The sequence below is a fragment of the Elephas maximus genome, chromosome 3 (assembly GCF_024166365.1).
Source record: "Elephas maximus indicus isolate mEleMax1 chromosome 3, mEleMax1 primary haplotype, whole genome shotgun sequence".
In the NCBI taxonomy this organism is placed as follows: domain Eukaryota; kingdom Metazoa; phylum Chordata; class Mammalia; order Proboscidea; family Elephantidae; genus Elephas; species Elephas maximus.
This window is the reverse complement of record NC_064821.1, coordinates 153,787,459-153,796,412: the sequence shown is the minus strand read 5'-3', so window position 1 is coordinate 153,796,412 and position 8,954 is coordinate 153,787,459. Positions and strand designations below refer to the sequence as shown.

General features: G+C 47.6%; 3 non-coding genes across 3 annotated transcripts; 2 read left to right on the top strand and 1 right to left on the bottom strand.

The window, feature by feature from the left end:
* The first annotated feature begins 3,000 nt into the window (after positions 1–3,000).
* TRNAN-GUU (transfer RNA asparagine (anticodon GUU)) lies at positions 3,001–3,074 on the top strand. The gene has a single exon. It is a non-coding gene; the product is annotated as a tRNA-Asn (tRNA).
* Positions 3,075–4,429: 1,355 nt separating this feature from the next.
* TRNAV-CAC (transfer RNA valine (anticodon CAC)) lies at positions 4,430–4,502 on the bottom strand. The gene has a single exon. It is a non-coding gene; the product is annotated as a tRNA-Val (tRNA).
* A 3,826-nt stretch (positions 4,503–8,328) lies between these two features.
* TRNAE-UUC (transfer RNA glutamic acid (anticodon UUC)) lies at positions 8,329–8,400 on the top strand. Its single transcript has one exon. It is a non-coding gene; the product is annotated as a tRNA-Glu (tRNA).
* The last annotated feature ends 554 nt before the right edge of the window (positions 8,401–8,954 follow it).

The following is an 8,954-nucleotide window of genomic DNA, read 5'->3' as shown; positions in this document are numbered from 1 at the left end:
AGGCCACAAAATTGGTAGTCGACAAGCTTACTGTGATCAGGAGAAGAATCTGAGATGTCAAAGACTCAAAAGTAAAACAAAAATGGTAAAGCTCCTAGAAAAAAATTTACGAAAATGCGGTCACCATCCTGGGGTAAAAAGATTTCTTAACAAACATGAGAAGCTTTATATATATATAACATGTTTTGTTTTTTAAAGATACACTAGATTTCATTGAAATTAAAAGCTTCTGTTTATGAAAAACCACCTAAGAAAGTGAAAAGGCAAGCCACAGACTGGGAGAAAATATTTACAACATGATTATCTGCAAAATGACTCAACTCTTGTATACGGAACTTTTAGAGATCAGTAATAAAAAGCCAAGCCAAATAACAGTGTGCAAAATATTGAATAAGCTTTCTTCATAAAGGAGGATTTCTAAATGGCCAAAAGGCTTCAGAAAACAAGCTCCACAAAATTACTCATTAGGGAAACACATATTTAAACCACGAAAAGGTACCCTCACAAACCCACCAGAATGGTAGATTTAAAAGGCAGAGAACACCAAGTGCTGACAAGAATGTGGAACAACTACAACTGACTTTGCTGGTGAGAAACCATTGTAGGGGACTATCTGGCAGCTTCTGTCAGAGTTAAACTGGCACCTATCCCTTGACCCAGCAATTCCAGTACTTAAACGGAAATGGATGCACATGTCCACACAAAGACTCAGGCAAGCATACTCATGGGAACGTTTTCACAATAGCCGAAACTGGAAATAGCCCAAATGTCCATCGACTGTGGTTTACTCACACATTGGAATAACATCAACAATACTACAATGAAGAAGTGATAGACGAACAACATAGACATATCCTGAAAACATAATGTTGTGTGGAAAAAAAAGAAATAGAGTCAGACACAAAAAAATGTGCGTTCATTCATGTGCATTTCAAGAATAGGCAAAACTAATCTCTGGTGAGAGACCTCAGAAGAGTGATTAATTAAACCGGGAGGGGGTAGGGGATGGGGATTACCCAGAAAGGAGCTCCTTGGACCTTGGTGGGATGATGGAAACTTTCTGTAACTTGATTACATTTGCCAAAATTCAGTAATTGTTCACTAAAGATTCCTGTATTATTGTTGTTAGGTGCTGTCGAGTCGGCTCTGACTCGTACTGACCCTATGCACAACAGAAGGATACACTGCCCGGTCCTGCACCATCTTTACCATCGGTATGCTTGAGCTCATTGTTGCAGCCAGTGTGTCAATCCACCTTGTTGAGGGTCTTTTTTCCGCTGACCCTGTACTTTGCCAAGCATGATGTCCTTCTCCAGAGACTGATCCCTCCTGATAACATGTCCAAAGTATGTAAGATGCAGTCACGCCATCCTTGCTTCTAAGGAGCATTCCGGTTGTACTTCTTCAAAGACAGATTTATTCGTTCTTCTGGCAGTCCATGGTATAGTCAATGTTCTTCACCAACACCACGATTCAAGGGCATCAATTCTTCGATCTTCCTTATGCATTGTCCAGCTTTCACATGCGTATGATGCGATTGAAAATACCATGGCTTGGGTCAGGCGCACCTTAGTCTTCAAGGTGACATCTTTGCTCTTCAACACTTTAAAGAGGTCCTTTGCAGCAGATGTACCCAATCAATGCAGCGCGTCTTTTGATTTCTTGACTGCTGCTTCCATGGCTGTTGATTGTGGATCCAAGTAAAATGAAATCCTTGACAACTTCAATCTTTTCTCTGTTTATCATGATGTTGCTCATTGGTCCAGTTGTGAGGATTTTTGTTTTCTTTATATTGAGGTGCAACCCATACTGAAGGCTGTGGCCTTTGATCTTCATTAATAAGTGATACTCATACACTTCAAGAATGTACTGTTAGCATAAAAACAGGGACATGGCCCGCAAACGGACTATGGCAGAAAGTTTGGATTTTACTGTAAACGCATTAAAAGTTTATTCTGGTTTCGTGTACAAAAGCCCAGCTGGTATTTGAAATACCTTTACCAGGAAAACGGTTATGACCACATCATCTCAAGAGTGGAAGGTACTTGTTAGGCAGAGTGAGAGGCATTTCACCTTTTGCCCGGATGTGGGGCGCACGCAAGGTTTTCCTTGGACCTGGCTCCAGGTATGCACGCTGTCAGGGTTCCTTCCCTTCTGACCTCTAGCTGTAAGGCCTGCTGCCTTCTAGGCGCAGATGGGGAGCGATGCCGGTGCGGGAATGAACTGCAAACCAAAAGAAGCGCTCCAGTGAGTGATAAAATTAGCGCCAGATACTGCCGTGACTCGGATTCCAACCGAGGTTCCTGCGGCCACAACGCAGAGTACTAACCACTATACGATCACGGCGCACCGCAAACCTGCCAGCGCTCACTGGTCTTTAAACTTTATTGACACAAAAACATTCACACTGTTTTGCTCTTCAACAGCCACAGGTGCTCTGCTTTTCTCTCACTTCTTGCCGTCTCTCAGCTCCTCCCTCCCCATTGTGGTACAAGATAGAAACCTTTCTTTCTCTCCTCCCCAGCACCTGGCCCGAGTCTCTGCACCTGCCTCCTGGAGGTCTTGTTCTCGCCCACGCCTCCCGCTTTCCTTCGCCCCTCTTCACGGGTCCCCTTTCGGCACTTATTTTCCGCGCTTCGGCCCCACCGACCGCAACCGAGGCGAGCGGGGGGCTTCCATGGTGCGGGCGGGCGGGCGAAGGTGGAGCAGCCTTGTCTTGGACCCTATTGAGCTCAGGCAGGGGTTGCAGACCCGGGGTCTCTGGGGGTCGCTGGCATCTGGGGCGGACGAGGAGCAAGGAGGGGCGAAGGCCATTCGGCTGCCCTCCTAGCTTCAGACTCACCCAACGCACTGATTTTAACGCGATGAACAACACGATTTGTCACCCCAACCTGCCGGATTTTCCGAGGGTTTGTGCAGGTCGTACTGCAGAAAGCCGCTGGCACCGTCCAGTGGTTCAAAGGCGTTCACTCCTAGTACAAACAGGTGGGGTTACCTGTGGTCTCTGTGGCGCAATCGGTTAGCGCGTTCGGCTGTTAACCGAAAGGTTGGTGGTTCGAGCCCACCCAGGGACGGTCCCCAGGTTTTGCAAGTGTTAAGATGTTCCCAGCGTTTCTGCTCCATAAATCTTACTAGGGAAAGGCAGAGAGAAACGGTAGTCACCCTTCCATCCTCTTTGCTTGGAAACCGAGAACTCGGAAATGACTGAAAGAAGAAAGAATCGTGGGAGTTGTTTTTGACTAAGAAGCTCCCCCCACCCTTATTATTTGTTTGTACTGTTATTTATTTAAGCCCTGGTGGAACCCCGGTGGCGTCGTGGTTAAGTGCTAGGGCTGCTAACCAAAGGGTCGGCAGTTCGAATCCGCCAGGCGCGCCTTGGAAACTCTATGGGGCAGCTCTACTCTGCCCTATAGGGTCGCTATGTGTCGCAATCGACTTGACGGCGCTGGGTTTTTGGTTTGGGTTGGTGTAGTGGTTAAGTGCTACGGCTGCTAACCAAAAGGTCAGCAGTTTGAATCCACCAGGGCTCCTTGGAAACCCTGAGGGGCAGTTCTGTGTCCTATAGGGTGGCTATGAGTCCAAATCGACTGGACAGCAACGGGTTTGGTTTTAGCATTATTTATTTAACCCTTGCCATATACTTTGGAAATTAAGTTGGTTCTATGGTTTTATAATTACAAATAAAGTTGTAATCACCATTAGTTATCTAGCTATCTATTTATAATCCCTCGTTCTGTTTCTTTAGCAACCCTCACTAAGACTCCCATTAATTTGAGAAATCCCAGGTCAATGGCAGTGGTTCCCACTATCCTTCATAAAATCGCCACCACAGAATGCTTTGAGGATGCAAGGACAGGTCCCTTAAATGTATTTCTCACATACTTGTTAAAGGTAATGTCTTCCTGACCGTACCTGGGGCTGTAGATGTGGGTGAATGAACACGTCCTACGTGATAAATTTCCTGTAGCTTTCTAATCCCCCTAAGGCTTTCGGTATTTTCCTCTACAATAAATGCATCAAAGACGCTCTGGCATTTCAACTTCATTTACTGTAGGCCACCTTTGGGTGCAAGTTTTCAGTCAACTGCTTCAAGTGAACAATTTAGAATTGCTGGCAGCTGCTCAAAATACAGTGGCTCCAGAATTTCTATCTAGTGCACCTATGTCAATAAGGAAACCTAGCCGTATCCAACATTATGTTCCTTCCGCCCTGCTTCTACCCCCTTAGGATCCATTTCCACAGATACACCCCAGGATTTAGGTTCATATAAAGTGGCATAAATCTTGCAGCACTTCTGGTTGTATTGCACCTTCCTATGGGTCATCGCAGTTTGTGCATTTCCCTCCGGGACCTTCTGGGATTCGAGTCTGATTCTAGATCTAAAGCAATGAGAAAAAGTAGCAATCCACTCTGAGGAGTAAAGAGCAACTGTTTCCGCCCGGTTTCGAACCCGGGACCTTTCGCGTGTGAGGCGAACGTGATAACCACTACACTACGGAAACACCCGTGAAACATCCATGAAATCTTTATGCTGCTCTTCTTTAACTTTTGTGGCTTTCAGTGGACGAAATTCAATCCCAGTTCGAAATTCCAGTGCCAGCAGCAAAGTCCTGGAAAGGGCCTCAGTAAGCACTGAGCGAACCAAGGCTCACTGCATTTGCCTTGACTGGTCATTTCTCTCAAGACTTAGCTTTAACGCCTCTTTGTTATCTCTTTCTCTCGTTCCTGTCATTTTAGTTTGCTTTTGATGTGAGATCTCAAATCCAGTGTGTGGGGCCCCATGGTCCTTGTTTGGAGGGTAGGCGAGGAACCCTAAGCCAGGGAATATCGGGAGTTTCAGTCTCCTTTGCCCAAAGGGTTCCCTCGGTGCTTCCTGAGGCCCTTTTCTTCTTCAGTGTCAGCCTGTGGAGAAGGCTCAGGTGATAGAAGAGAACAAAGAGAACCTTTAGAACTCTCCGGAACTAAAACTAACAAAAAGCATGACTCGTTTGGTGCCCCGCCTCCCAAGAACCAGATGAGAATTGTGTCCTCGTCTCCCATCTGACTTAGAGCAGAGAAATGAGGTCTGGCTTAAGATGCTGAGTAATTGGAAGTCTTCCTGCCATGTTTTTTTTTCCCTTCTTCTCCTTACAAGGCTATTGGGGAACACTTGTCTTTCCGCAAAAGAAAACCTGTTTTTGCCCGGTTTCTAAACAGGGACCTTTCGCGCATAAAGCGAAGGTGATAAGCACTGCAGTACGGCAAACACGTGAGTGAGCTAACCTAAGAATTTGTCCATGAAAATTGTACGACCTGCAGTTTTCAAGTACTTTGGCTTCCAGCACACGAAACTCAACTACATTTGAAATTCGCCTGCCAGCAGCAAAGTGCTGGAGAAAGCCCTCGGGAAAAGCACCAACAATCCCTTCAGGCAAAGGAGTCTGCGGCATCAGTTAGGACATAATGTAGTTTTCTGCGCCTATCCGTTAAGCTAGGACTTGGAGGAGGGCCCTCCCTTGAGCGAGATCCCTCAGTTCATTAGAATTTCCATTTTCAGAACTAAGCTCCTCTCGGGCTCTCCAGCTCCCCACAGCCCAGGAGCTGTGAACACAGTCACCCCGGGGCTTCGGACCAGCGCCTCGGTGGCCCCTTTAACGGCGCTGGTGCTCTTGACAAATGATCCGTGTTTCCATGAAAAGATGTGCAATGTCATTACTCGTTATTCATCCCCCCACTTGCTGGTAGTTGCCATGGAGTTGCTTAGGACTCAGGGCGACCACATGAGTGGAGTACAGAACTGCCCCATAGGGTTTCAAGGCTGTAATTTGGTGCTGCAGTGGTTAAAGCGCTTGGCTGCTAACTGAAAGGTCAGCAATTCGAATCCAGGAGCCGCTGGGCTGGAGAAAGATGTGGCAGCCTGCTTCTGTAAAGATCAGAGCCTTGGAAACCCTATGGGGCAGTTCTACTCTGTCCTATAGGGTCGCTATGAGTCAGAATCAACTCGATGGCAACGGCTTCCAGTTTTGGACCTTTCAGAAGCAGATCACCAGACGTGTCTTCCGAGGCGCCTCTGCGTGGGTTCCAACCACAAACCTTTCAGTTAGTAGCCGAGAGCTCAACCTTTTGGCAGAAAACCGGAAAACAAGCATTGCTGAGGACGTGGAAAATTGGAACCCTCACCCATTGCTGGTGAGATTGTAAAATGGTACAGCCTCTGGAAATCCGTTTGGCAGTTCCTCAAGATTTAACCATAGAATTCCCAGATGACCCAACACCTCCACCACTAGGCATATACGCCAAAATTGAAAGCAAGAATGCAAACAGATATTTGTACACCAGTGTTCACTGTAGCCTTATTCACATTATCCAAAAAGTGTAAACAACCCAAGTGTCCATCAGCAGATGAATGGATGAACAAAATGTGGTGTATCCATACAATGGAATATTATTCAGCCATAAACAGGAAGTTGTGATACATGTTAAGACATGGAAGAACCTAGAAAAATTATGCTGAATGAAAGAAGCCAGATACAAAAGGACAAATATTATATGATCCCTCTTACTTGGAATCTCTAAAATAGCAAGTGCATGGAGATCAAAGTTTATTAGTGGTTACCAGGGGCGGGTGGGAGGGAAAAGGCAGGAAAGATTGCTTAAGGGGCACTGAATTTCTGTTAAGGATGTGGAAAAAGTTTGGAAACGATAGTGGTGATGGTTCCGCAACATGGTGAACGTAATTACTGTCACTGAATTGTGCACATAAAGTGGTTGAAATGGCAAGTGTTTTGTTATCTATTTTATCACACATGCACACACTCAAAATGATCCACACGTCCGGTCCACCCAGGAACACCAGAACCCTCCCTCCAGGCCCTACCCTGCACTTTCCCTGGGGCCTGACCTGCGCTCTTTCCTCAGAAGCCCTTTTGCCTCAGCACCTCCTCTCTGCACCCCCTTGACACTTGTGGTGTCTCTTGTTCTGTCCCACTCAATTTCAGTCCACTACTCTAATCATGTCCTCATGTTTTAGCCGTACCTTAGCAAAGGCTGAGACAGGTGTCTTAGGGCACTTGGCTCTTTGAAAATATCTAACAAGCAACACAGGCCAAGCCAGCCTTGAAGACCTGCATTGGATTCTTTACAGAGGCACAGAAGAGCGGGCTACTGGAGAACCACAAACTCACTCCGTGCGCCCCCGCATATCGCACACCTCGGCCGAGCCCAGCTCAAGAAACGGAAAAAAAGCGCCTTCTGAAGCTTCTCTGCAGACAGAAGCCGAAGAGAGTCGGTTTCTTGACCCAGAGAGGCCAGTCGAGCGGAGGGGTCTCAGGTATGTCCCCTGAGGCCAGGAATAGGCTGATTTTGAGGGACAGAGCCAAATAAAAGGGGCAAAGTCAGCCCAACCCCACACCTTGAAATTAAGGGTCTCTATTTTTTTTTTTTAACCCTAAGGTCTGAGCGAGCGGAGGGCCACGCCTTAAATTGATCTCCCGCATTTATCAGGAGAGTCCTTAGTCCAAATTCATAGCTCAGGAAAGGGAGGAACTGTACAGACCAACGTCCACATTTGACGGACAAAAAACCAAAAGGTCTATTGCGGTCGAGTCTATTCCGACTCACAGCGAGCAGGGTAGAACAGCCCCAAAGGGTTTCCAAAGAGCGGCTGGTGGATTCCAACTACAGACTCTTGACATAGCAGCCTGAGCTCTCAACCACTGTACTACCATGGAGAACACGAAAATTCCCTATAATTAGATGTGCAGTGTGAGGAAAAGTCCTGCGCCAAGGAGAACTCACACTTTTGCCTGAGCATATGGAAGGGTGGAGTTGCCATCAACAAAGATGGGAAAACGGCAGGGGCAGCGGAGTTTCGGGGGGAAAATCCGGAGTTCAATACGCGATCCCGGGGTCCTGTTTCAAAGAGTTATTCCTCCAGGCTGTCTCCGTTTCTGCATCCATCTGAACCCTTTTTGATGTTGGAGTTCTTGGGCGCTCGTGCTCGACCCTCTTCCCACCCTGGGCGCCTCCTCCCTGCAGGCTCGTCCCCTACGCTAGACCCCGGCCACCGTCTCTTCACACGCTGCCGCCGCGCAAAGGCGCATCTCTATGTCAGGTCTGAGGTGCGGTGGCGGGGAAGAGCCACCTCGCTCCGAAACTTGCGGAGACCTGACAGCGCTCGGCGTGCTGCAGGCTGGCTGGCGTTTTCGAGAAGACAAGGAGGAAAGGGCCTTGGGGGACGATCGCTGGAGGAGAGGGCAGCATCCGAGAAGGTAGGCGTCCTGGCGTCCCTGACTTTGGTGCCAAGAGATGTACTATCTGGAGGCAGGAGATTACACCAGCCTTGACAGGTCCCTGGTGGTCTAGCGGCCAGGATTCGGCGCTTTCACCGCTGCGGCCCGGGTTCGATTCCCGGTCAGGGAGAACTGTTTTGCGCCCTCTCTCCTCTGCCTTGTTTGATGCAAAAGAGGCCCCGAATCGCCCAGGCTTGGAGAGGTGAAAGGCGATGAGCAGCTGTTCAGAGGCTTGGGGTTCCCAACAGCTGTATCCTGCTCTGGGCCACCAGGAACCTTCACCACTCCTGTGGTCCTCATCTTAGAAACCTAACCTTTCACTTTGAGAATGTTCATCTCCAGAGAACAAAGTAGAACCTGGGACAAGAGCTCCAAATTTCCTTTTTCAAAACAATTTGAAACATAAAGTTGAAAGAGCAGTGACTTTATGCTTCACGCATTTACCAATGAACATTTTCCACATTAGCTTTGTCCATCTCTCCACAGGTATGTATTTTCTACCCCATTTCAGAGTAACTTGCAGATATCTCTGGATCCTTTGGTTACTCCTTTCCTTTGGCAATACCCCTCTAAACCAGCCTCTTGGGGACTTTTCCTCTTTATCCTCTCAAAGAGGTCCCTCTTGCTCCTTCAGCCTAAACTGTCAGGTGTGACCTGGAGCCCCTCCAGGAATTACAAAGATTC